Here is a 22,887-nt window from a genome sequence, read left to right as displayed (position 1 = left end):
CCTTTAGCCCCAGCTGATGCTGCATGGAGCAGAGACAAACGGTCCCCACTGAGCCTTTCCAAAGTTGCCGGTTCAGGAGCAAAAGAAATGGTTCTAGTTTTAAGCCACTAGGTCTTGGAGTGGATCCTTATGCAGAAACAGACAATAGATACAGTTCCTTTTAAGAAATGTCTTTGCTTCTCTCTTGCCTGAACTCAGGATGTTTCCTCCCTCATCCTGGTCCTCTGCCAGCATCTCCCATCTCAGTGAAGAGCCCCACATCTCATCTCTGGTTGCCCAAAGACGAAATCTGGGAGAAGTCACGGATAGGTCTTGATTCTGTCCATTTTCCTCCATCCCTCTGCCACTCCCCTCACCCACACCTCCAGCACTTCCGTCTTGGGCAGCCAGGGCAGCTTCCTTTCCTGACTCCCATTTTCTTACACAGAACAGGAATCTGATATATAAATGATGGGCAGAGTGGGTTAATCACAGGCTTACAACTTCATCTGCCTGGAGTGCTGGGTCTCAGCTTACAACCTTCATCTGTCTTTTCCTGGCCTGTCTTCTTTGTTCCCCAAAGCCCAGGAGGAGGCCCCTCCAGCCACCATGTCCTGTCTGCACACAGCACCCTCAGAGGTCAGCGGGGGAAACAGACATGGAAACTAACATGTGAGGTACTTCCGGCCTTCACTGCTATGGAAGAAGTCGAGGAGAGCGATGGGGCAGTGTGTCCGGGGGATGGACAAGGTCAGGTGGTGGGAGGACGTGGCACTGAGCTGCTGGGAAGGAGTCAGCCATGTGACATCAGGAGGAAGGGAGTGTCAGGCAGGGGGAACAGCAGGGGCAAAGGCCCTGAGGTGGGGACGAGTTGGTGTGTTGGAGGGAAAGAGACAAGGCTGGGGTGCAAGAGGCTGGGGCTCAGGTCATGAGGGTGGGGTGGGGGGCAAGCAGGGAATCATGTGGAATAGAGGAGGTTGATTCAAAGTGATTTCATACACTTGTTTTCCCAACCAGGTTACTAGCCCCTTGGAGGGCAGAGACGCTGATTGTCTCCCTGGTGGGGACAGCCGGCCATACCACTGGTGGTGCCTGTTAAAAGTGACACTTTATGGGGGCCAACTGCTCTTCAGGCTCACCTTGGAAATTCCTACTCAGTGCCAGTGTCAACTGCTCCGTGAAGACCCCCAGGTTCAGCTGACCTTGCTTGCCTCGTGTCCCGCTGGACCCTGGACCAGCTTCCAGCCCGGCACCCAGTGCTCTGACTTTTGTTTCCTCGTGTGGATCTTTTTTCCAATCAGGCCATTGTGTCTTAAAATGAGGTCCCCCCACTGCCTCTGAATTTCTGAGGCTGGGTGGGCTTGTTAAAAATGCAGACCCCTCGGAGTGGGCTCAAGAATCTGCCTTTCTAACAAGCTGCCTGCCAAGTAATTCTTTTTTTTTTTTTAAATTTTTTATTTTATATTGGAGTATAGCTGATTAACAATGTTGTGTTAGTTTCAGGTGTACAGCAAAGTGATTCAGTTATACATATAGATGTATCTATTCTTTTCCAAATTCTTTTCCCATTTAGGTTGTTACATAACATTGAGCAGAGTTCCCTGTGCTATACGGTAGGTCCTTGTTGGTTATCCGTTTTAAATACAGCAGTGTAGAAGCAACGCACCCCAGAATGAGGTCCTGAGCAGAGGGGCTGCATCGAATACGGTCCCCAGGCTCCCTGCACAAAGCTCATCCCACTACATGTGTGTTGAGTGAAGGAATGAGGTTCTAGCAGGCATGGGGGGAGAGCAACTATCCCTCCTCTTAGGACCCTCCCTTCTCTCACGCATAGTCCCCAAGTAAGCAGGCAGTCTCATCATATTTTTCTGCCAGGGGGAAACTTCTCCAGTAAGAATTCCCCTACCTCCCCCACTGTATAATCTGCTCATTAATACACAGTATTGTAAAAGTGATCTATAATCAGATGCTAACCGAGTTTGCCTGTAAAGTTGGGTGGGCGAGGTCAGCGAGGTAAGCCGGGAGCCAGCTGATTGCTATGATCAATCAATAACCTATTTATTTCCCAACATTTCTATTAACCTCTGCCAGCCAATCACAGTTTCAATTTGAAAGGCTGGGGTCCGCTTTGCTGACTGGACAAGTCTGATTGAAAGCGGGACCCTGACACAACCCCAAGGGCGAAATCCAATTAAAATCACTTTCACTTGTAGATTAATATTTTTAGCATGTTCTACATCCTGGGATTCATCATTCCTGGCAATAACTAATGTCTTGAGACACGAGCAGGTGGATTGGCACTGCCATAAATAATAATTGTGATTAATTAGCTCATCGCGTCCTAGGATGGCTTTGGGGCGGCGGTCAGTGCAGCTTCTGAGAACTTTTCCCATCACAGGCTGGTTATGTGGTCCTCTGAATCCTATCATTGGGTGGCCTTTTCTAAGTAGGAATGGAGTTTGTCCCTGGGTCTGCCTCCCTCTTGAAACTGAGCTCCCTGAGGCCAGGTATCATGCCTCGTTCATCCCAGCAAGTCACTTATTGTTTGGCATATTCAGTTCTCCTGCTCTGGAGATGGTCCCTTCCTCTTTACATCCACCTTGTTACGATAGGAATCACCATGTTTGTGCAACATGGCCCCACCCCTGGACGCTGTTGATTGGACCAGGGGTGAGGCCTAGCCCAAGGTGGGCCAATGAAAGCCTTTGGGAATTTGGAAGTAGGTTTAAGGGAAGTGGTCCTTTGGCCCAGCATGGGTATTCAGGGGAGTGCTGACTGCCATTATCTGTCCTGTGGGCTGGGAAGTAGTTATAAACGAAAGCAATGCCGAGAGAGGAGAAAGGATGAGAGAAGGCACAGAGAAGGGATATAGGTTTCCTAGCACATCCTGATCCCTATTTCCAGCCCTTTTCTGAGACCTAGCTGCATTCCAGCTCAGGTTCTATGAGTCACCCCTGCATTTGATAATAATGATTCTTTCTCCCTACCTCCCCTGCTTGAGTTAATTTGAACGTCAGATCCTTTCCAACAAACGTATTCCCCAAAATTCAGAGCCCAAGAGATGTCCAATGTCACACACAGGCTGGTGGTAGAACCATCCTCTTTCTCCTGACTCTCTAATGAAAAGCCCTTTGGGCGAAGAAGGGAATAAAGAATAACTCCCATTTATTGAAGATCTACTCTGTACACATCTGTTTAATCTCTCCCATGCTGGGAGGTAGATTTTATTCTATCTGTTTGCAGGTGAGGAATCTGAGGCTTGGAAGTGAACAACTTGTCCAGAGAAGAACTGGGGATTTAATGATTTTGACTAGTTCTGTGACTGTCCAGCACCCTATGCTGCCTCTTTGAAAGAGGTGTGCTGCCTCACTGTAAATACCGGGGTGAGGCTTGTTGGGAGATAGTTTGCCCATGGGAACTCCGGGAGGAAATCAGCCAAAAGTCAAGGTCAGCCCCTTGAAATCCTGCAGGGGAGAGACAGGGCCACGAGTTCAGACATGACCAAGACGCCCTATCTTTAAAGACCATCTCCTAGAACCCACTCATTGCTGTGATGGCTTCAGGACCCCCTCAGGAGCCACCCAGGCAGCCCCATCTCCAGCCTCCGGATGTCTCATCGGCCACTGTTGTCTCAATGTGGCCACTGAGATCATGCCAGCATCTGCACCTGTGTGTTAGGAAAAGCAAAACCAGATCTTCCCAAAGAGGCTCTGCAAAGGGGAAATCCCAGAGGACCAAGGTGCATGATCTGTTCTGATGCTCTCAGTGATTTTTGTCTCCCGACACTGGGCTATGGTTGCGTGTGTACCAGGCTCTCTTTAATATGCACATCTGGATTGGACTGGGATTCCCACAGCAGATTTCCTAATGAGGAATGGATGGCAATAGGGAAATAAACACAGCTAGGACCAGGTATCCAGACTAATGTATACTGAAGTGTTTCAGCACGTATATTCAGGAGTCCAAGAAGATTGGGAAATTCCTGTAGTCCCTGTCTGAACTTGGGCTGCTGTAACAAGGTACCATAGACTGGATGGTATATAAATGGAAATTTCTCATAGTTCTGGAGGCTAGAAGTCAGAGATCAGGGTGCTAGCATAGTGGGATCCTGGTAAGTTCTGGGTTGCAGATTGCCAACTTCTCATATCTTCACATGAGGAAAGTGAGCTAGCTTTTTTTTTTTTTACCCCCCTTATAAAGGCATTAACTCAATTCATGACGGCTCCACTATCATGACTTAATTACCTTCCCAAACTCTCATATCCCAGTACCATCCCCGTGGGGACTAGATTTCAACACATGAATTGGTGGGCTTGAGGGGAGGGACCACAGACATTCCAGTCCCTAACAGTCCCAAATTCTAATCTCCAAATCATTTTGGCTGACCATTAAAAAAACCAACCAACCAACCAAACTGGAGGCCTTGTAACACTGCGGTTTCCTTAGCCTCACTTCTGGGGGATTCTGATTCCATAGGTCTGTGGTGCATTTGTCCTTCTGAGATGCTTCCCAGACGACTCTGACAATCAGCCAGATTTAGAGAAGCCCAGGGCATATCCTTACATTAAAGGCACTGATAAGTCCTTCAATAGAGACCCCTGTTAATTTCACTGTACCCGGTTTATTAAAGTTACTTAACGTGAAATAAATAAAATATATAAAGGGATACATAACACCTGTTTGTACAAGGTCCACTGTTCAGAGTCTATCAACATTTTTCCTTAATAATTCTATATGCATATCATAACTCCAGTGATTCTTTCATGTCTTTCCCACCCTTTTACTGAATCCACTGGGCTGTTCTCTCCCTAAGGGTAAGGATAGTATCTGCCTTACAATGAAACCAAGAAGGACCCTGCAGGGCCCTCCCAGGTACAAAAGCCCTTCTGAGTCCCCTCTCTTATTTGTAGAAAAGCTGTAGTCTCCCAGACCTTGCCTGAGTCCCAAAAGAGCAAGCTCAAGCAGTTAATAATTAGGGAAATAGAGTCACAGAATCTTTAGTTCTTCCCTGAAGGACACAGATAACAGTGTCTGAAGCCCACTCCTGAGTTGTTTTACAGATACTAAAACCACCTCCAGAGGGAAAAAGCTAACTGCATGATGACCAGACTGTAGCCATGACATAAGCTGCTCCATCTTGCACAATTCCAAGAACTGGTCTCAAGGACATGGGAACAAACCAACCCTGGAGCTGAAGATTAACTGCTCTTAAGACAATCAAGATGGCGCTGACCAGACCACCACGTGACCAATTTCAAGATGATCGACGGAGCCAAGTGTGCCGTTCTGCACGTAAGCCCTGACCGCACACCCTTGAAGCTTTCCTTTAAAAGCTCTTGCCCCCTGATTGACAATGGGGAGCTGGTTTTGGGGGATGCTAGTCTGCCATCTCCCCAGGTCACCGGCTTCCTGAATAATGCATCTTTTTCCACCAATCCTTGTCTCTTAAACATTGACTTTTGAGCAACGAGCAGGTGAACCTGAGTTGGGTTCCAGCTCTGGCTGGTAAAAATATCCCCCCCAAACAGAGCCTGAGCAAATGAATGTCTCTTAAAATCAGCTCTGAACAGGAGACATGACCCCCTTCTCCTCTTCCTCTCTTCCTACCAATGGCGACACTGATCTTTGGGGGAGAGACTTAGAGCTTAGGGATGGTGATTTCCCCTTGATCTTCCCAGATGTGAATCTGATTTTCATCCTACAGGTGGTCATAGTTGGGACGCCTATAAACCTGCTTTTGGTTGGCTGGCAGCTGTGGGTGTTGGGTGCTGGCCACCCACCTCATTCTCCAAGGTGTGTTCTCCCACTGCTCTGGTATTTGCCTCTGAACAAACTGGTTCCCAGGTATGAGCCCTCCTGAGAGAAGTGGTCAAGACAAGAAGTTTCCCGTTGCTCCATTTCCTGTGCTTTCAAGCCACCAGGGGATTGAAGAGAGCGGTGCCAAGGCTATTGAAATGGGCATCTCTGTGGAGGGAGCTCTTGTGTTGGAAATCAGGTAAAATTCAGCATGCATAAACCATTCACAGTGGCACTTTACGCCCGGGGAGCACTAAAATCCCACTAATCTTCAATCAAAATAATTAGACCATGAAGGGTGGCATATTCATCCCAAAGGCACTTGGGCATCTGGAAGTTAGGGAGAGACTGAACCACCCACATTTGGAGCTTTGCCTTTTGAGGGGTGCAATGACAGGGCAGGACACCGGAGAGCCAGAGGATTCTGCTGGGTGTTGCGGAAAGGGGGCCTGGTCAGCGTCAGGTCCACTCAGCCCATCCATCTCTCCCTCCGAGTAGGGAATGGTTAGCATGCGCAAGGCACTTTAAATGCACCAGTGGGTTGCACCTGCAGGCCTGTGAGGCTTGTAGTTACCCAGCCTCGAGACCGAAGAAAGAGCCAAGACAGTGAGAGAGACGTCAAATGACTTGTTGGACGGGGGATCTTACACAAAAGGTCCTGGAGCGACACCTCACCACATGCAGCCAATGGCAGGCAGGACATGGCATCTTCTCCAGCTACTTGGGGTAGAAGGAGGCTGCCATTTATAGGGGGGAATTGACGTCAGGTCAGTTACCAGGGGCTAAGGAAGCCCTATAATGAAGACGACTGGGTGGTCATGTGAGTGAAGCAGGGACTGGCCGAGCAGGGGATGGACACAGAGCAAGAGAACAGCCATCTTGAGGGGCCTGACCATACACGCCACCCCTACATCCCCCACACGACCCTTGCCATCCTGGCCCACCTCTCTTCCCCGATATCCCTGGGGTCGGGCCGGGGTGCACCGCAACCGAACCCCACAAATGCAATCCAGACACCGGCAGCTAAGGAGCATCGCAAGTAAGCCAGGTGCTCATCGGGTCAATTTTTCATGTAAGGCCAGCGGAGGACCACCACGGCAATCAGCAATCAGACTCATCTCGCAGGGAGGCCCCCACTGTCGCCCAGTCTGAGAACAGAGTCCCTCCCCTCAGACTAGGGAAGAAACGTAAGGTGTTCAACAGGCACAAGACAGGGAATATCATGACCATCAAGCGAAATACAAACAGTAAGAGCACTGAGACAACCCCACCCCGCCTGCGGTTTCTGCCCCGCCTGCAGGACCACACCAGCTGCCCACCCTCGGTCCCCACAGCCGGCGCCAAATATCAGAGAGGAAGTTTCACAACAGACCACAGGGTTAATATAATGGTGCCTTTCTCCAGTAGGGGCCCAGGTTAATTACCTTAGCGGCCTTAGGTGGGGCCGGAGAGAAGACAGGGGAAATCTGTAAGCCCCTTTCTAATCCTATTCCCCACGAAGCGGCAAACACAAACCACCGGGACTTACCTGCCAGTCCCAGGCCACTTTATAACTGTTCCCCGGGGGTAGATCCTGTGTCAAGGCCAAAAGTGAGTTGTTGTCCTGACAGGTGGTTGGCAACGGCCCTTTGGTCCCTCGGGGTCAACAGCTGAGCTCGGGCGGTGTTGACTAGTTGCCTCTAGGTTAACACGGCGTAGGCGCTGGGACAATGCTCCTGGGATGCTCAGTGGTATCTCGCAGGGCTCAAGTCAGCCTCCTGGTCCACGTGTTGAGAGCAAGCTCCGCTCTCAATCGTTTAAGTGGTCCCTTCACAGCCCAGCAGCGGTGGGGTAGCAAGGCAGGTGGAAAAGCGAGTGTATGGCATTTTTATCAGCCCATCCCTGGACTTCATGGTCCTTGGTGGCTATCCATGTCCACGGGGGTCCTGTAGGTCACGCACAGCTGTTCTAGACCCTGAATAGTGGCTGTGAAGCTCGATGACTTGGGTCAGCTCCCACCTGTGGTGACGCGTTGTAGACGGCACGTAGCTGTGGTCCCATCCCCCTATATCGTTGCTCTGCCCACTCCCACAGCTGGGACCAGAAACCCAAGGGTTCTCTTATTATTTTGCCATTGCCACAGACCCTAACCAAACCCCTCTGGGTAACTGGCCACGTCCAATTCACAAGGCTGTCCCTGAGTTAATATCCCTAAAGCCTGTGTCTGTAATTGCGTAGGGGTGCTGTTTCGGGGGTAGGCTTGTCTTACCCGTCCAGATAACACCCAAGTATCTGATGGATAATCCAGGACCTTGTGTTTTCTCCGTATTCACCAGCCATCCCCGAGCAGTCAGATGAACCCCGAGGGTGGAGCTGCTACTTCTAAACTGGAAAGAGACTCTGAGGTGAACAGGGCATCAATGTAAGGAAGAGAGAGGCAGCTCTGGTGGTGGCCAGCCGCCACAGGGCCCCGCGTGCTGGTGGACGGCCACCTCGGGATCACACCCGCAGCTTTCCGTTCCCCGTCCTTACTTCCGACAGCTCGGCGCTCACGGCAGTTTCCTCGGCCTCCTGGTTGGCCGGCCAACTGTTGGGCTGCGCCCGCCGGCCTGTGAGCCTTGTAATTGCCCAGCCTTGAGCCTGATACATCAACGGTCACTGGGCAGGGGACCTTACACGTCCGAAGCAAAGGGTCCTGGGGCGACACCCCGCCATCTGCAGCAGACAGCGAGCAGAACACGGCAGCACTCCCCACCACCGCGGGGTGGGGGAGGGAGGCTGCCATTTATACGGGGAACTGACTTCACGTGGGCTCATCAGTTACCAGGGAAACCAGCAGCTTGGGCACGTCCCTCACAGCTCCTCAGGTTAATGAGCACCACAAGGGCAGGTGTTTCCCTTTAATAAACTCGCAGGTGGAGCAGCCCTGGGCTAAGGATTGGGACAATCGCTAGCTGGGGCCTGGGCGGGGGGGGGGGGGGGGGGGGGGGCGGAGGGGGGGCAGGCACGGTCACGTGAGCAGGTGCGGGTGAAGCAGGGGCTGGTCGAGCAGGGGACATACAGAGGGCAAGAGAACAGCCATACATGCACCGCTTCATTGCGTCTTTGCCGTAGCTTTGTTACCGTTATCTCCTATTACAGGTGAGGAAACCGAGGCACAGAGAAGTTAAATAATGCACCCTTCAAAGCCCCACAGGAAACAGATGGTACATTCAAATTAGCCTAGTTTAATAAAGGTACCATTTACAGAGGTCAGGGTAGTGTATTCGTTTTCTTTCGCTGCATTAAAAAATAGCCCCAAACTTCGTGGCTTTAAACAGCATCCATCTGTTAGCTCACAGTTCTGTAAGTCACTAGTCACTAGTCACTAGTAGTTAGATTTTCTGCTCAGGGTCTCCCAAAGTTGAAATCAAGGTGTTGCTGGGGCTGTGGTCTCATGTGAGGCTCAGGGTTCTCTTTCAAGTTCATTCAGGGTGTCAGCAGAATTCAGTTCCTTGTGGTTGTAGGACTGAAGTCCCTATTTTCTTGCTAGCTGCTTGCCAAGGGACTGCTCTTGGCTCCTACAGACCACTCTCAGACCCTTGTCATGTGTCCCTCTCCATAGGCAGCTCATGACATGGATGTTTGCTCCTTTGAGGCCAGCAGGAGACACTCTCTCACATTTCTAATCTCTCTGATTTTTTTAAAGGATCACCTGATTAGGCTAGGCCCACCTGGGATAATCTTTCTTTTGATGAACTCAAAGTCAATGGACTAGTAACTGAGTCACAGTGTGAAATCTCATCCTATGCACAAGTCCAGCCCCCACTCAAGGGGAGGGGATTATATAGGGTGTGTTCACCAGGAAGCAGGAATCATGGGGGGCATCTTTGTATTCTGCCACCAAGAGGCAGGAGATCAGAAACTACCAGGCATTGTGGGTTCCCTGGGGATAGTCATGGAGGGACTTGCTGACCATCCCTAGTCATGAATAGATGAGAAAAGGGGGTGGTTATGGAGCTGGGAAACAGGGATGGCTGTGGGGGAGGGCTACCTAGCAGAAGCTGGACCTCTAGTTGAGGGACACAGCTGGTCCATGGAGACCTAAGCATGGGCTTAGGGTGTCAGAAAGGTCAGGACACAAAAGGGATTAAAAAAAACTTCAACCAACGGAACCAGGAAATCTAGAAAGGAGTTCATTTAACCTCCGCATGTGCATACATTTTGTGTTTTATGGTTTACATTGTTTTAATTTTGATTTACAAAAGGAATCACATGGGGATCCATAATCTTTTCTGAGCTTAGGGCTTCTGAAGATCTGTACCTGCTCCTGCACATAAACAGCAGGGCCAGGGGAAGGGACTAGGAGAGTCCCTCATCTTAGTGCTCTAGGATGGATAAGAGCATCCCCTCTTCCAGAAGGAAGAAAATGGGAGGAAGGTTGCTACTGACCCCCTTAGGCTGCCTGCATGGTGCTTAAGTACATGGCTTTGGGGTCGGGCTGCCTGAATTTAAGTCTTATTTCTGCCACTTACCAATTCTGTGATCTTGGAATGTCATTCTTTACGATTGAGCCTCAGTTTCCTCATCTGCAAAATGGGAATGATACCAGCTTGCTGAGTCATTGTGAGGGCAACCAAGGCAAATGCACTTAGTAAACACTGTAAAAAGATGGATAATCACTCATTCCTTATTTATTGGATGTCTGCTATGTGCCAATTTCCGTGAGAGGCACTGGGGATGCAGAGGTGACCAGGACAGACTAGATCCTTGCTCCCATGGAGTATATTGTATTTTCATAAACAAATAATGAGTCAGGTTGTGGTAAGGGCTACAAAGAAAAAATAAATCAGGGAATTCACTGGTGGTCCAGTGGTTAGGACTCAGCGCTTTCACTGCCGGGGCCCAGGTTTGGTCCCTGATCGGGGAGCTAAGATCCTGTAAGCCATGCAGCGTGGCCGAAAAACAAAAACATAAAATCATAGAAGAAAAATAATCAGGGTAACAGACTGGAAATTAATGGTGGGGCAGTTTCTATTTCAGAAAGTGCATTGGTCAGGGTTCTCTGGAGAAATAGAACCAATAGGATCTATACATTTATTATAAGGAATTGGCTCACGTGATGATGGAGGCTGGGAAGTCCCATGATGTGCCATCTGCAAATCGGAGACCCAGGAAAGCTGATGGTGTAGTTCCAGCTTGAGAACCAGAACTGGTGCTATAAGTTCTAGTCCAAGTCCAAAGGCCTGAGAACTGGAGAGCCCATGGTATAAATTCCAGTCTGAGTTTGAAGATCTGAGAACCAGGGGCACTGATGATGTAAGTCCAGGACTTACAGGAGATGGTATAAGTCTTCTGAGGGCAGGAGAAGACTGGGGTCCCAGTTCAACAGTCATACAGTGGGAGAAAATTCTCCCTTCCTCTGCCCTTTTTGTTCTATGCAGGCCCTCAATGAATTAGATGATACCTACCTGCATTGGGGAGGGTGCTCTGCATTACTCAGTCTACTGATTCAAATGCTAATTTCACCTGGAAACACCTTCACACACACACACACACACAGAAATAAATAATGTTTAACCACATAAGTGAGCAACCCCATGGCCCACTCAAGTTGACACATAAATTAACCATCACAGAAGGGACAGTCAAGGATGGCCTCTCTGAGGAGGTGACATTTAAACAGAAGCCTGAGTACTAGTTATCAAAGCTGTGTAACAAATCACTACAAACTTAAAATAACATACATTTATTATTGCACAGTTTCTGTTGGTCAGGGGTCCAGGCACAGCTTTGCTGGGTGCTCTGCTTCAGGATCTCATCTGAAAGCTACCATCAAGGTGTTCGCTGGGGCTGTGGTCTCATTTGAGGCTCAGTTGGGGAAGGATCCACTTCCAAGCACACATGGTTGTTGGCAGAATACAGTGCCTTGTGGGCTGTAGGACAGAGGGCCTCAGTTTCTTGCTGGTTGTCAGATGGAAGGTGCCCCCAGTGCCTTAGATGGTTGTTGGCTGTTGGCCACCATCAATTCCTTGTCCCATGGGCCTCCCCAGCATGGCTGCTTGCTTCATGGAAGCCAGCAAGGAGACTCTGCTATAAAGATGGGCATTACAGTCTTATATAATGTCATTATGAACATGATGGGGACATTTCCCATCCTCTTTACTGTATTCTATTGGTTAGAAGGAAGTCACAAGTCCTGACCACATGCAAGGGGAGGAGATTATATGGGGGGGGTAAGCACTGGGAGGTGGGGATAATTGGGGGTCACCTTAGCATCTGTCTGCCACAGCTTATATGAAGTGGATGGAGACAGCCAAGTGGAGATCTGGTCTGTCAGAGGGAAATAGCAAGAGCAAAGGCCCTGAGGCAGGACCCTGCTTGGTAGGTTTGAAGAACAGCAAGAAAGGAGGGCGAGAAAAGAGGTTGAAAGGGTAGTGGGGAGGGGGTCAAATCACATGGGTCTTGCAGGTCAGAGCAAGGCTTTTGGATTTTATTCTGAATGTGACAAGGAGTCACTGGAGAGTTTTGGTCAGGGGAATGCTAAGATCTGATTTATTAACTTAATTTTTTCCTAAATTAAAAAAATGCAGTAGAATACACATTACATAAAACTTACCATTTTAAAGGGTGCAATTCAGTGGCATTTAGTACATTCTCAGTGTTGTGAAACCATCACCATTATCTAGTTCCAGAACATTTTCATTGTCCCCAAAAGAAATCCTGTACCCCCTACCCATTACCCATTAGCAAACACTCCCCATTCTCTCCTCCTCCCAGCCATAGGCAAGCAACTAATCAGCTTTCTGTCTCTGTGAATTTACCTATTCTGGGTATCTCATATAAATGGAATCATGTAATATGTATCTGGATTTTTTCATTCAGCATAATGTTCACCCACATTGTAGCATGCATCATGACTTCATTCCTTTTTTACGGCTGAATAATATTCCACTGTATGGACATACCACATTTTGCTTATCCATTCATCCATTGATGGATATTTGGGTTGTTTCTACCTTTTGGTCATTGTGAATAATGAATAATGCTGTTATGAACATTGGTTTACAAGTGTCTTTCTGAACACCTGATTTCAGTTCTTTTGGGTAAATGTCTACACAAATAGCAGTTGAATTGTTGAGTCATATGGTTACTGTATGTTTAACTTGTGCCAGACTGCTTTCCACAGTGGCTACAACATTTTACATCCCCACCAGCAGTGTATGAGTGTTCCAATTTCTCCACATCCTTGTCAACACTTATTATTATCCATATTTTTGATTCTAGCCGTCCATGTGGGTGCAAAGTGGGATCTTACTGCCTTTGATTTGCGTTACCCTGATGACTACTGATGCTGAGCATCTTTTCATGTGCTTTTGGTCATTTGCGTATCTTCTTTGGAGAAATCTCTGTTCAGCTCCTTTGCTCATTTTTTAAAAATTGGGTTGTTTGTCTTTTAGTGGTTGAATTGTAAGAGTTCTTTATATAGGTTTTTTTTTTTTTTTTTTGCTGCATTGGGTCTTCGTTGCTGCGTGCGGGCTTTCTCTAGTTGTGGCGAGCGGGGGCTACTCTTTGTTGCAGTGTGCGGGCTCCTCATTGCGGTGGCTTCTCATTGTGGAGCAAGGGCTCTAGTGCGCACAGGCTTCAGTAGTTGTGGCATGCAGGCTCAGTAGTTGTGGCTCGAGGGCTCTAGAGTGCAGGCTCAGTAGTTGTGGCTCACGGGCTTAGTTGCTCTGCGGCATGTGGGATCTTCCCGGACCAGGGCTCGAACCCGAGTCCCCTGCATTGGCAGGCGGATTCTCAACCACTGCACCACCAGGGAAGCCCTATATAGATTTATTTTTATGGAGCTATTGTCACTGCTCCCAGTAGGGCTCTGCCTGGATCCACAGGCATCAGGAGTGTCCTCTGCTTAATAGGAAAGGGGCTAGAAATGTCCCTTTCCTTGAGCTGCCCACTCGCTCACTAATCTCCATCAATTTCCCTCCAGAGAGCAGAGCCAATAATCCCTTCTCCCATCAGCCTCAGCCTTCGTTGAAATTTACTGTGAAGTTTCCTTGGGGTCCTCTCACCTAAATGCCTCCCTGGGGCGCTGCTCAGCCAGCTTTGTGGGGAACTCTCCAGCTAAGAGGAAGGGGTTCTCTGGGGAGGAGTGTGGGTGTCCAGCTCCTGTCTCACCTCCCACCTTGTGGGTTAGAGACTCAGACCCTGGGGTCAGCCCAGAATTCTGCCTGCATCAGGTCTCAGTGACATCATGGCTTTTGCCAAGGCTTACGGACAAATTAGGAAGTTAATCCAGCCAGGAGAGACTGGGAGCCCCCTAGGGCTTTTGGTCTCTGGTCTGCCACCATGGAGCTCTGCGGCTTTGCCCAAGTCACCTGGAGTACTTGGGCCTCATCTCTGAAATGGGCCTGTATCCCTGTTAGAAGGAGTTGGTTTGAAACTTTCAAAACTGGGATTCTGTGATAGATTTAAGAAATGTCCCATTCAGAGCATCACCTCCTCCAGTAGCCTCTGACCCCTCAGATTACATCAGGCGACTGCCCAGCTACCTGGATTACCCTGCCATCCATATCTCTATTTGGTTGTGATTGCCTGTTACATGTCTCTTACTCTCATTGGCATGTCCCACCACCTTGAGGGTACAAACTGATCACGTCAGTTCCTGCTCAGAACTCTTTGAAGACTTCCCATCGCTTCCCAGCTCTTTGAAGACCAAATCCTTTCTCTGACCTCAGATCCCTGCATGGGTTTGCATGGTCCCCCTCTTCTGTGTGACCTCACACGGCCCTTTCCCTCTGTTCCAGCCACCTTCGGGTCCGTTATGCTTCCTACCACAGGGCCTTGACACATGCCATTCTCTTTGACTGGTTGCCCTTCCTTTCCCTCCTCCCTTAATCATGCCCACTCATCCTTCAGATTTCAGCACAAGCTTCACTTCTCCAGGGATTAGGTCAAATTCTCATTATCAGCTCTGAGGATCCCTCCTTCATAGACTAGTCATTGCTTTCATGATTGGATAAGCAACTGTCTCCCCTTGCAGAGGTCCTGAGAGCAGGGACCATGCCTGTTTGTCTTCCTTTGTAGCCCCAGCGCCTTGCCCAGTTCCTGGAGCAGACTGGGCATTAAGTAAATTATGTTAAATAGCGAAGGAATCTTTGTGCTCTTGGAGTCAGGGCCTGGCACATCGCAGGTGCAAAATAACTGGTTCCATTTGTGCTGAATAAATGAATGGGTTCTCTGTGGTCTGGTGGATCCCATCGCTGCTTCTATGTGGTGTCAATGGCACGGCTTTGGGGTGGACAGACCGGAACTTGAATGCAGCCTCTTCTACTTTCCAGCTGTGACCTTGGCAAGTCTTTTCCTTCTTTTCCAAGAACCCATTTCTTGGTCTGTTCACTGAGGGTCTTCATTCGGGGCTGCAGAGAGGATCTCATGGAGGATGGTTTCAAAGCCCTCTGTTAACCAAAGTCCTTTGCAAATGTACTTGGAGAAATACCGCTTCCCCCAACATCCTTCCATGGAGATCAGTGGTTCAGACCCTGCTGGGTGAACCCACTTCTGGGTGGGCCCCTGGAGGCCAGGGCTGCAGTCCTCATGTCTCCTCCCTTTCCTGACCCTCCTCCGTCTGAGATGCTTGATAAACAGTGGCACTGGCCGAATTTCCTGGTTCCCTAAGTGATTGGGGTTTGTGGTCACAAATTTGAACATCCTGGATGTAATTCCTGAGTCTGGTCACCTGTGTCTTGCAGGAGGGAGGAAGGTGGACAGATTTAGCAGTGGGATGTGCTGCAGCTGCTTTGGGTCCTGTCTTCTTGCTTTATGGGCGCGAGTTCTGAAGCACGGTCACGTGCATTTAGCTCCTTTCTCCTCCACTGTAGTCCGTATGGAGCTTTCCCCACCCTCGTCCCCCAACTAACTTATCTACTTTTATTGTTTCTTATCTCTTAATTATAACAGAATGCATGCTTGTTGTTTAAAAGAGGTTTCAAATAATAGAAAGTGAAGGCTCTTTTTGTCCCGCTCGAATCCCACATTCTAGGGTAACCAGTGCAGAGTATGGTGTGGGTACCACCAGCCCCTGTCTCTATGACACTCTTAAAACTTGTATGTGAAACGCTGGAGGGGGTGTGGAGAAAATGGAACCCTTTATGGGGGCAAACTGCTCTTCAGGGTCATCTTGGAAATTCCTATTCAGGGCCAGTGTCACCTGCTCCGTGAAGAATCCCAGGTTCAGCTGACCTTGCTTTCCTTGTGTCCCGCTGGACCCTGGACCAGATTCCAGCCCGGCACCCAGTGCTCTGACTTCTGTTTCCTCGTGTGGATCTTTTTTCCAATCAGGCCATCATGTCTCAAAATGAGGTTCCCCCACTGCCTCTCAATCTCTGAGGCCGGGTGGGCTCATTAAAATTGCAGGCCCCTCTGAATCAGCATCTCAGGGGGTGGGCTCAAAATCTGCCTTTCTAACAAGCCGCCTGCCAAGTAATTCTTTTTTTTTTTTTTTTACTTTTTATTTTATATTGGAGTATGGTTGATTAATAATGTGATAGTTTCAGGTGTACAGCAAAATGATTCAGTTATACATATACATGTATCTATTCTTTTTCAAATTCTTTTCTCGTTTAGGTTGTTACATAATATTGAGCAGAGTTCCCACTTCTTTTTCATTTAACAATGTATCTGGAAAATTGTTATACCTCAGTCCATATAGACGTCCTGTGTTCACATTTATTTATTTAATTTTGAGGAAGTAATATATCCATTGTTAAAATATATAATAAAATATATTAAATGTATTTATGTGTAAAATATATAAATATATTTGAAGGAAGACAGTGAAAAATCTCCCTCCCACGTCTATGCAATTCCTCCCCCATGAATAACTATGATTCTTAGTTTTTTATATCTTTCCATATATATATATCCAGAATATATTTATATTCCTACTTTACCCCTCTTTTTTACTCAAGAGTGATACACTATATATGTGTATTTTGGAGATATTTCCATTTTAGTACATAAACAGTTTCCTCATTCTTTCCTTTCTTTCTTCTTTTTTTTTAGACAACTGCATATAGCACAGCATTCCACAGTATGGATAAATCAAAATGTGTTCATTCTTTTAGAAACTATTATTTTAATTCACTAAATAAGTGATACAGCATAGGTATAAAACTCAAGGTGCAGAGGGGTAGCCAGTGAAAAGTCAGTTTCTCCCACTTCTGTCTCCAGATTACTCAGTTCCTCCATCTGGAAACAAGCACCATTCCCAGGGTCACACTATCCTTCTTGAGTTGGGCTGTGTAATACGTGGTGTACACACACACATGCATACATACACACTTACACTTTCCCCTTCTTTTTCAGCCTCAACCAATGAGGCAGAGATTAGCCTGCACAAACACCTCTGTTCTCAGGTGTGGATGGATTGGGACGTGTCATCACTGAGTTCAATGCCAAGGGCATTGCCAATTTTGATGGATATTTCCAAGTTTTGTTCCTAGGAGGCGCCATATACATCTCTATGTGGATCCTTCAATGCCCAGGGTCTGGGCTGGCTCTGAAGGGATGGGAAGCCAAGGGGAAGTCGGCCTCCTCTTCTTTGCTCAGCCTTACCCTTTGTGTCCCTCCTTCCAAACTTTCCCCCCAGCTCCGGCTTCATGGTCAGCCTTTCCTGGGCAGTGCGCTTGCTCCTGTATCCCCATCAAACTGAAGCTCCAGTCACAGGTCTTTTGTATCACCAAGTCCATATGTCCCAAAGGGTCTTCTCTGCAGGTAGGTGGAATAGGAACAATTTTACTCCTCCAGTCAAATACATAGTTTCACCAATTCTGGGTCAAACTACGTTAAAGGAGGTGTCTTTACTGCAGTACTTTTCAGTGCCTCTAGTATGCTAACATACATTGGGATCTCTAAGAGGTCTTAGAGTCTGTAGACTGCTTTGACTACACAATTTCAGACATGCCAATATGGTTTCACTGCTTTATTGTAATGAAGGGGAGTCTGAAGCCCAGAGAGGGAGTGCTACTTGTCCAGCGTCACACAGCGATGGTGGAGATCTGAATTTCTAGCCTTCCCATGTCCGTGACAGCAATGAAGTGCTCAGTGCCCTCTCCCTGCACTAGCAGTTCTAAATGTGGAACATCAAGGTGTCCTGGTGACCTTCAGGGACACCAAGACATGTGGATTCACTAAATTTTGTTTTTTTGGCCACACGACGCAGCTTGCAGGATCTCAGTCCCCCGACCAAGGGTCGAACCTGGGCTACGGCAGTGGCAGCGCTGAATCCTAACCACTAGGCCACGAGGGAACTCCCTAGATTCATTAAATTTAAAATAACTGCATAGGATCCTTCACAAGTGTTAAGATCACGAAAACAAGGGAAGGTGAGAAACTGTCACAGACTGGAGGAGAGTTAGGAGACATGACAATTAAATGCAACATGCTTTCTTGGGGTGGATCTGCTTTAGTGAAAAAACGGGTGAAATCCAAATAAAATCTGTAGTATAATTAATAGTATGGCACCAATGTCAGATTCTTAGTTTTGATCAGTGTACCATGGTCATGTACGATATTAACACTGGGGGGTGCTGGGTGAAGGATATACCAGAACTCTCTGTTTTATCTTTGTAGCTCTTCTGTGAATCTAAAATGATTTCAGAAAAGGGAGCTTCGCGGCCTGCAGAGTGTGGGTGGCTGCTGCGACCCCGGGGACCGTCGTCCGCGATACAGCAGCGCAGCCATGGCAGAGCTGCAGCCCACGTCCAACAGACCCACCGACGAGGCCGCCCTTGGCTGCTGCTCCGACCCGGACCCCAGCACCAAGGATTTTCTCTTGCAGCAGACCATGCTGCGAATTAAGGATCCTAAGTAGTCACTGGATTTTTATCCTAGAATTCTTGGAATGACACTACTCCAAAAATTAGATTTTCCCACTATGAAATTTTCACTCTATTTCTTGGCTTAGGAGGATAAAAATGACATCCCAAAAGATGAAGAGGAAAGAGTAGCATGGGCATTCTCCAGAAAAGCTATGCTTGAACTGACACGCAATCTGGGCACTGAAGATGATGAGATGCAGGGTTACCACAGTGGCAATTCAGACCCTCGGGGATTTGGTCACATTGGAATTGCTGTTCCCGATGTTCACGGTGCTTGTATAAGATGTGAAGAACTGGGAGTCAAATTTGTGAAGAAACCTGATGATGGTAAAATGAAAGGCCTGGCATTTATCAAGATCCTGATGGCTACTGGATTGAAATTTTGAATCCTAACAAAATGATAATTTTATTTAGTTCTGTGAGAATGCTGCTTTGAGATTCCAGTGAAGACGTTGTGGAAGGTAAAAAAGGAAACAATGTGATTCAAGATATTCAGTTAACAGAAGCATCTAGGACTGATGGATTATTGTCTCGATTCAAATTATTCCTAAGTCCATTTCCCTTTCCTATTCCAGCTATGTTTTTCACCTAACTGTTCAGCCATTCTAGTTTTAAAGTAATGCTTTGTCTTATGTCCTTGAATGTAGTTGTATAACTTTACTCTTTTAGGCAATAATTAGAACAATTCCCTTCAGGTGCTGCATTTGCCTTCTATCTCCTGAAGAGATACAAGTCTACAAGTCTGCCTTTGAATCATCATTTTCACACACAAAAAACAAAAACCACTTAATATGTTTTTGTTGTGGTTACCTTCTGGGGTTTCAGTTCCTCAGAAGTAACTTTTCAGAATGGGAAGTAAAGAACCCCGAACAAAAATGAAGCTTCATGTATATTTCCAAAATAAATAAATAAATAAATAAACAAAATTATTTCAAAATAGAAAACTAAAAATGCATATATTAGTTATGCCAAATCAAACTCCATCCTGTACTGGATTCAGCCATAGAAAAACAGAAGCAAGCCCAAAATATATGTTAGAATGCTGTATGAAAATATCTTTGGGAAATATACCCAAACATGCTGATCATCTTGGTTACTTGTGAGGAGGGCCCCTGGGTGGCTACTGTAAAAGGAGGGAGACTTTTCACAGCTGATTCTTTAATACCTTTTGGATTTTGAACTATGTACATGTATTCTCTTTCAACAATTAAATCTTAAAAATAATTGAAGAGAGAAATTGGAAAAACATTAATTCGGACTTTTGGGGGCAAACAGAATGAATGAGATAGTAACAATACTGCTCATTGCTGTTAGTGTTTATTGGAGTTCCTATGATGCGCCTGGTGCTGTGGTGAGCACGGAACAGGGAAGAACTCATTGAATCCCCTCAACAATGCAAGACCCCTGTTTTATAGAAGAACAACAATTTGCTCAAGTTGTCATGTAGAAAGTGACAGAGCTGGAATTTGAGGTCAAGTCTGCCTCATTCCATCACCTGAGCTTTTAATCATTCTTTCTACTACTGTGGGATAAATATGCATGCAGGAGGCTATGGGAGCAAACAAGACGAGGCATGCAGCAGACGCTGTTGGAGCCCTGCCCATAGTCCCTTGTCCTGCATTTCTTTCCCTGGGGTGGGGAGAGGCTCTCTCTGGCCATTGGACCTGCGCTACCCATGCTCTGGTCAGCTAAAAGAGCTGGTGAATTACGCCCCAACCAATGACTAATAGAAGCTGGTGTATAGATACCCTAGCTCCCTCCCCTCTGGGTGACACACCCTGTGTCATTTGAGTGACAGGATTGAGCCCTGTTGCCCGCAGTGGTAACCTGCTTGATAACATATCCCTTCCCTGTCTCACTTCTCTTCTCTCCTACCAAATAAATCACCTGCGTGCAAATATTCATCTCTGGGTCTGCTTCTGGGAGCTTCCAGGCCAAGAAGAGCCCCTAATCTAGTCTGGAGGAGGTAGAGAAGACTGCCAAAAGTAAGTGAATTTTATTTATCTTTACGTCTTTAAAAATGAGATGTATTTTACATTTAGTGAAATCTTGATCTTTAAGCATATAGTTAGATCAATATGATAGAGGTATACACTTGTGTAACCCACATACCCATCGAGAGAGAGCATGTCCACCACTCCAGAAAATTCCCTTGTGCCTTTCTCAGGCAATCCCTCCATCCCCAGAAGCAACCCCTTATCTGATTTCTATCACTATAGGTTAGTTTTTTCTATTCTAGCACTTGTAAATGGAGTCATACAGTAAGTGCCCTTTTGCATTTGGCTTCCCTCACTCAGCAGAATGCTTCTGAGATGTATCCATGCTGTAGCATGTGTCAATAGCTCATTTCTTTTCTATTGCAGTAGAATATGAACATATCATAGTGTGTTTATCTATTCTCTTGTGGATGGACAGGTACCTGAGGTATTTCCGGGTTTTGCCTATCATGAATACAAGCTGCTATGAACGTTCTTGCACAAGACTTTTTTGAGAATCTATGTTTTCATTTCTTTTAGATAAATTTCTTTGAGTGGGATTAATTGGTCACATGACAAGTATATATTTAACTTTTTAAGAAATTGCTAAATGGTTTCAAAAGTGACTATAGCATTTTGTATTCCCACCCATAATAAATGAGCACTCCAGTTCCTCCACATCCCTGCCAACACTTGATGTCATTGGGCTTTTCCATGTTATCCATTTAGCTGGGCATGTAAGGGCAAAGTGGGCTTTGGGAGGTGGGGGAACACAGGCCCCCAGAGTGTCAGGCATTACCCAAACAGCATTACAGTTGCCAAATATGGGTGATTTCTTTGACAGTTTCAGCAAACAGTGAAGTCCCCCTGTAGACAGCCAACTCTGAACACCTTTTCTCTTTTTCCCACTCTGTGCTGGCAGCAGACAGCATGCCTCTCAGGCTCAGACCAGGGAGTCTAGTTCTGAACTCTGTCTCTCGGGTGTGAGCAAGTAAAACAACATTTTTTTTTTTGGCTTTAAACATTTTTTTTCTTTCTGATTCTGTTGGACCAAGGGAATTGGATTGTTTACAGAGTACAGGCGATTTTATGAGAGGTTTAAAAGCAAATTCATCTGTGCTAAGCTACAACCTGGTGATGGGGTCAAAGCTTTGCAGGTACGCATCCACTGAGCAGCAGAAGGAGATGTTAGCACCAACAGTGACAGATCTTAAATCCTGATCTTCCAGCTTTTTGAAAGCTCGTTCCCCTGCTTGAAAAGTTTTATTGGCTCCCATAACCAGAAGACTAAAATACACGCTCCAGAAACCCTTGGGTGGAGAGGACTCTCCACCTACTTCCTCTCTGTTCCAGTTCTACTGACTCCCTTGGGTGTCTCAAATACGCCAAACTCACGCCTGCCCAGGGCCTTTGCATGTGATATCGCCTCTGCCTAGAATGCTCTGCTTCCTGCCCTTAACGGCTGGACTTCTTAACCTTGGGTCTCAGTTCTTCAGCATTTTTGCCACCTTCTCAAGAGATTACTTTCCCTAATCACCAAATCAAAATCATTTCTTTACAGAACTAGACTCCTCGTCTTTTTGTTGGAGATAAAGAATCTATGGGAGTCACAGACCTTCCCCTCCATCAATCTGGAGGGAGAAGAGAAAAGCACCAATGACCCACCTCTGGTTTGTTTTTCTGTTGGGAACACAGAGATGTGCATTGCGACATCATTCCAAGGGCAGTCCACCATCAGGTAAGATCATCAATCCAAATGCCATGATTTTCTTGGGAAGTTATTTTTACAGGACGTGGCAACCACTTCTAAAGTCCTAAGAATTTTTCAAGACCCTTTTGCTCTCTGTGTACTTTCAAGACAAGTTGCTAATAGTTATAAATGTTAACGACTTGTACGAGCCTCCACATGGCGCTGAATAACGAGATCGTGTGTTCCTAAGATGGTTCTCAATTTCACATCTTCTCAAATCTGGCTCTCTGAACTTTGTTTTCTAATGCAGGAAGAGATCTGTGCCTTGGTCATTGCAGGGGAGAAGAGCCTTTTCTTTCGTCTCCTTCTGGGAGGACTTGGTAGGAACATGCCTGTGCGTGCAATAACTGATGGATGCACAGTGGTGAAAGCTAAGCTGAAGTGTCTGATACATTGGTTGGAGGCCCAAGGGCACAGGGGGCCTGCAGCTGTGTGTGGGCAACTGTCCCCACTGGGCCAAGAACCTGCCCTTCCGTGTACTTCCCCGCTTGGTGCAGACACCACAGTGGCCAAGTGCAGACTGAGGTCACCTTCCTGGGCAGAATGG

General features: G+C 47.1%; 1 pseudogene; it reads left to right on the top strand.

The window, feature by feature from the left end:
* The first annotated feature begins 18,472 nt into the window (after positions 1 to 18,472).
* Positions 18,473 to 19,050, top strand: LOC137776179 (lactoylglutathione lyase pseudogene; annotated as a pseudogene).
* Positions 19,051 to 22,887: the final 3,837 nt, after the last annotated feature.

The sequence above is a fragment of the Eschrichtius robustus genome, chromosome 14 (assembly GCF_028021215.1).
Source record: "Eschrichtius robustus isolate mEscRob2 chromosome 14, mEscRob2.pri, whole genome shotgun sequence".
NCBI lineage: Eukaryota > Metazoa > Chordata > Mammalia > Artiodactyla > Eschrichtiidae > Eschrichtius > Eschrichtius robustus.
The sequence above is the reverse complement of the archived record's forward strand: the minus strand, read 5'-3'. Positions and strand labels throughout refer to the sequence as shown.